Below are 6,120 nucleotides of genomic sequence, written 5' to 3'. Positions count from 1 at the left end.
CCGCGCCGGTCGCGCCAAGCCTCGCCGGCCACGCCCCGTCGCCTCCGTCGTCCGCGCCCAACCTTGCCGGCCACGCCCCGTCGCCTCCGTCGTTCGAGCCTTGCTCTATTGCCAGGCGAGCCGTACCCCTTTGCCTGCCGTGTCGGAAGGATTCCGGCGGCCAGGCTGAGGTCATGGGAGGCCACGACGATGTTGAGCTCGTCCAATTCGAACCGGCGGTGATCGATTGCGGCGTCTAGCGGCCTTTTCCGATGTGCGGTGATGAATTCCGGCGAGTTTAGGGCGGATTCCGGCAAACTCCGCGGCGGCGTGTTTGCTCCGACGAGGTTTGACCGGTATAGGGCCCCCTAGACTCGGCCTTCCAACCTCCAAAGATAAGGGTTTCGGGTGAGCATTTGCGGTGGCCCTTAAAAATTTTACGGGTTGGACTACTTTTACGATTTCTGTTCTGGACACTTTTTTCGCCTAAAATTGTAAAACGCGAAAATTTTGCGGGTTTGACCACTTATGCGGGGTCTGCTAGAGATGCTCTAATAAACTCTCCTTTCATTCAGTTTGGTCCCTGGCTGGCTGCGTCAGTCAAGAGCTTCTTTGATTCAAACATCTTCGCAGAAATTTTTGAGGTTTGAAATCCTTGGAAGTTTTTTCCTTTGTGGGGTTGTATGATTTGTTGTATTGAATTGTATGAAGTTTTTTCTTAAGAATTTCTTTGGCACTATATTTGTTACTTAGGCCCACAAATATTGATGAAGTCATTTTCTTTTCTTTATAGATATTGAAGACATGTGTCTGCAATCGCTGAAAAATTCAAATACAAATGCGAATTACACATGGAAAATGGGTGCCGAACATGGTTGAAAGTGGATCTCTTAGATGCCTCTATTGGGGTTTTAGTGATTGAAGACAAACCAATTGAGAGAACCAACATTTTATCAAGTCTATCTCTTGAAAACAGTCCTTTATAAATGGCCACCTTATCTTCATTTCAAGATGACATCTACATTAAGCTCTTATAAATACCCCCTTATGGGACGGAAGGAGTACTTTATAGTTTTTTGGTGAATCCAACATTCACATTGGTCGTAGGACAACCTTGCTACCAAAAGGGGCACATGAAAATGTACTTTGATTTGAACTTCAAGGAAAGACCACAAGCCAGAGATCCTCAAACAATCCACTCGAGCCACTCAACTCCTCTATCTTCCTAAACCCGATTACCACTGACGGTGTTCTGGACTAGGGGGTACCAACCTAGTTGGCTGTCGGGGATTTGGTGCGACATATGCCAACGGGTGGCTTATCATGGTGGGAGCGAGTAGAACGTCGCCGGTGCCCGGAAGCGGGATAAGGCGTAGACACGAACGCCGTCGAACTTTACCCAGATTCGGGGCTCTCCTAGGAGATAACACCCCTACTCCTGCTCTGCGGGGTCTCCGCATGATCACTAAGGCACAAGTGAGTACAATGTCGCTCCTTGAGCTGTATGCTAGAGGAGGAAGAAGGCAAGGCTAGCTCTCCTCTCTCCTTATGTGTATCTGGGTTTAAACAGGTTGTGAACCCTTTGCATGGGTGCCCTGGGGGGTTTATATAGGCCTACCCCCCAGGGGTACAATGGTAATCTGGCCAGGTGTAGGACCCGGCTGGCAGTGTCTCTGGTCGCCGGCTTCTCCGCCGGCTGCTGGGGCCCGCCGTCTTGTCTCGTACGGAGCCGACAGGCCGCGCCCGCCGCTGGCGGGTCTGGCCGTCCGCTCATTACTGTAGCCGTGATGCTAATGACGCGTGCTTGGTCGTGGGAGGTGCGGCTACAGTTCTGCCGCCTGGTGGGCGGCTTACTGTAGCCACTCCCCATCTCTTGTGATTAATGGCGCACAGACTCCAAAGGAGGGGAGGGCCGCCTGCTAGAGGCTGGCCTCCCTTGGATCCGGCTGGTCTGGTCTCGCCGCCTTCTGGGCTCTCGCTGTCAGGTAGGGCCCGTCGCCTGCAGGGCGTATTGATAGGCCATCATGGGAGCATGGCTCTGCCTGGCAGGGGTGACGTTAGGGATGGAGTGGCAACAGTGCCGCGTCGTGCAGAGATCTCCGCTTGGTACGACGCACTGTGGCCACGCTCTGTCCTGGATATGGAGGTGATGGGCCGCACTGCAGCCACACCCTGTCTTGTCGTCTTTATGTGGGTGCAAACTTTGAGGGCGTCGTGGGCCGCCTGCTGGGAGCCGGCCTACCTCGTGGCCGTCTTTTGGAGTCTAGCCGTCTTCTGGCAGCCGGCTGCTTGGACCAGCCGGCCACAAGAAGGCGGCGCTTCTTCCTTGAAGCTTGAGGGGCGCAGTCGGCCCCGATGTCTTGAAATGCTAAGGGACACGGATGAGGCTACCCATGGCCCATTACTCCGACAGTAGTCCCCGAAGTTGGTGAGGCGCCGTGGCTACCGAGCAGAGGAGCCTCAGCAGTTTCCCCTCCGAGCGCTTGGTGGCCTTGGCCGTCTCCTGGCTTGCCGCCTGCTAGGAGTCGGATGCGACCAGGCGGTCTTGCCTGATAAATTCGAAACATCAAGGCGGGAACCAGGTGGCGTGCTTGCTAGGCCTCTAGGCCCGCCGCTCGCTGCAAGCACGCCACGCGGCGCCAGCCAGCTAGGCCAGCCTGCCAGCCCACGCGCACGATGGGACGTGACAGTAGGCTGGGCCCGCCACTACCGGGCCTCGGCACACGAGCGGATACGTTATGGCCGAGGCAGGCCGGTTGGGATTCCTCGCGGAGTTACTGCGCCCAGTAACTCGCACATTAATCGCGGGGTCGTGGGGTCGTGGGCACGGTTAATCCCACGATCCCACACCGCGCCCCCTCGGCTTCGCAGCCCAGGGGCTATAAGTAGGGGGAGGAGGGGGAGCAGTAGAGCACGCGCGCCCTCCTCTCCCTTCGCCATTCTTGCTCCCTTTTCTTCTTGCTGCTGCCGCACCTCAGCACTCCGCCGAGGCGCTGCCGCAGCTCGCCGTCGTCGACCTCCTCTGCCCCAAGCCCTCCGCAGCTCCGCCACATGTCTTCTCCTCCACCGCCGCGCCGCACTCTCTCGGAGCCTCATGGCGTGTGAGCGGGAAGGGGATTGGGACGACTCCAACGTCAACGACGACCACCTTTCTTTCCTCCGCGCCACGCGACGACTGCCCGGCGCGGGCTATGTCGAGTTCTTGTTGAGTTTTCTGTGGATGAAGTTTTTAAGATTTAGGGAAACCGTGATATAAAAGGAATTAAGGAGACACAAAAGCTCAAGCTTGGGAATGCCCAAGGCATACCAAGATAATATTTCAAGAAGTCTCAAGCATCTAAGCTTGGGGATGCCCTGGTAGGCATCCCACCTTTCTTCTTCAACAATTATCGGTTAGTATCGGTTGAGCCTAAGTTTTTGCTTCTTCACATGATGTGTGCTATTCTTGGAATGTCATTTTGTTTTGTTTCGCTTTCTGTTTTAATAAAAAACTTAGATCTAAAACTTTTAAACAAGAGAGAGTCCTCAAATAGCTACCCATTTACATAACTACTCGCTTGATCTTCACTTATATCTTTTGAAGTAGCTTGTCATTTACTCTTGTGCTTCACTTATGTCCTATGAGTGAATTGTTGAATAAATTAAATGTAATGAAGTTGAAATTATATGTTCATATCATGCCTAGTAGTAGCTTCACATTGGGTTTAGAAAGTGAAATCTTTTGAGGCTTGACAATCACAATATTGGCCATACAAGCAATTCATGAATGATTAGTAGAAGGAAGAGAACTTTCACATGCAAATACACTATCTTGGAAATATTTTGTGATTGTGAGCCCCCATCAAAATATTATATGCCAAAATTGTTGACGTTGGAGAAGGAAGACAACGTAATGATTTATGTTTGTTCATATTCACATAGAAGTTATATTGTCATAGATCCTTCAACATGTGGTGCTTGCCCCCATCTTTGCTAGCCAAAAATTTCGCACCAAGTAGAGATACTACTTGTGCATCCCAAAAATCCTTAAACCCAAATCTTATTTTCAAGAGTCCACCATACCTACCTAAGGATTGAGCAAGATCCTTCAAGTAAGTTGTCATCGGTGCAATAAGTCAATAAAAATTGCTTCTAAAAGTGTTAGATCATTTAGTGTAAGAGAAAATTGAGCGTTGTACGAACTTGTGATGTCAAAGAATAAAAGCGGCAGACTGCATAATAAAGGTTGCTATCATAAGGGGCAATATAATGTGACGTTCTTTTGCACTAAGGGGTTGAGCATACAAACAAATAAGCGCATGGCAACCTCTGCTCCCCTCTGCCAAGGGCCTATCTTTTACTTTTATGTATTTACTTTTATGCAAGAGATAAAGTTTTTCTCTCTATTCCTTTTTATTTTTCTCCTTTGGCAAGCATCATGTGGTGAGGAAAGATCTAGGCACATATGTCCAGTTGGATATGGGTGGCATGAGTTATTATTGTTGACATCACCCTTGAGGTGAATACGTTGGGAGGCGAAATTATAAGCCCCTATCTTTCTATGTGTCCGAAAACGTTTTGCTCATGTGTATGCGGTGAGTGTTAGAAATCATAGAAGACTATATGATGGTTGAGTATGTGGAGCTCTTACTTAGACTCTGTTGAATAAGTTGGATTGCAATTGTTTGGTGACTGAGAACATAGGTTGTTGAGTTTCAAGAGAATTCATTGTTTGAACCTTAACATGTGAATTGGTTGCTACTTTAACATGAGAAGTTTTATAAGAAATAATTGCTGTCATGATGCTACGAAAAGTGATTGAAATTATCATTGATCAAACTTATGCACTTTGCTAGCATGCACACTTCATAAATTATTTCTTTTATCATTTACCTACTTGAGGACGAGTAGGAATTAAGCTTGGGGATGCTGATACGTCTCCAATGTATCCATAATTTATGAAGTATTCATGCCATTATATTATCATTCTTGGATGTTTTACAATCATTTTACAGCAACTTTATATCATTTTTTGGGACTAACCTATTGACCAGTGCCCAGTGCCAGTTGCTGTTTTTTGCTTGTTTTTTACATCGCAGGAAATCAATATCAAACGGAGTCCAAACACCGTGAAACTTTTTGTGGAATTTTTATGGACCAGAAGACATCTAGTGGGCCAGAGAAGCACCTGGGGGTGCCCCGAGGGGGGCACAACCCACCACGGTGCGCCTGCGGGCCCAGGCATGCCCAGGTGGGTTGTGCCCACCTCGGTGGCCTCCTGCACCCTCTCTTTGCCCTATAAATTCCCAAATATTCCAAAAACCCTCGGGTAACCCTAGATAAGAAGTCCCGTCACCGCAAGCCTCTGTAGCCATGATAAACCAATCTAGACCCCGTCCCGGCACCCTGCTAGAGGGGGGAATCATCACCGGTGGCCATCTTCATCATCCCGGCGGCCACCATGCATGATGATGAGGGAGTAGTCCACCCTCGGGGCTGAGGGTTTGTACCAATAGCTATGTGTTTAATCTCTCTCTCTCTCTCATGTTCTTGAGATGTCACGATCTTGATATATCGCGGGCTTTGTTAATATAGTTAGATCATATGGTGTTTTCCCCTCTCTATCTTATTGTGATGAATTGAGTTTTCCCTTTGAGATTTCGTTTTATCGGATTGAATACTTTTATGGATTTGAGAGCACTTGATATATGTCTTGAATATGAATACTCGTGGTGACAATGGGGTATCGTATTGATTCACTTGATATATGTTTTGGCACTCAACTCGCGGATTCCCGATGTGACATTGGGGTAATCTACGCATAAGGGTTGATGCACGTTCTTGTCTTTGTTTCTTCGGTAGAAATCTTGGGGCACTCTTTGAGGTTCTTTGTGTTGGATTGAGCATTATGAATTTGAAATTATTTGGTGTTATTTTAGTACGAACTCTTGAATAGATCGAATGGAAAGAATAGCTTTGAGGTGGTTTCGCACCCTACAAACAATTTTGTCTTATGATCTCCACTAGATAGGAACTTTGGAGTGATTCTTCATTGCACATTGAGGGATGGTTATATGATCTAATTATATTAGCATTGTTGGGAGATTGCACTAGTGAAAGTATGGACCCTAGGCCTCATTTTCAAGCACAACAATACCGTTT

This window comes from Triticum aestivum, chromosome 3D (genome assembly GCF_018294505.1).
Source record: "Triticum aestivum cultivar Chinese Spring chromosome 3D, IWGSC CS RefSeq v2.1, whole genome shotgun sequence".
Lineage (NCBI taxonomy): Eukaryota > Viridiplantae > Streptophyta > Magnoliopsida > Poales > Poaceae > Triticum > Triticum aestivum.
This window is presented reverse-complemented; position numbering follows the sequence as displayed.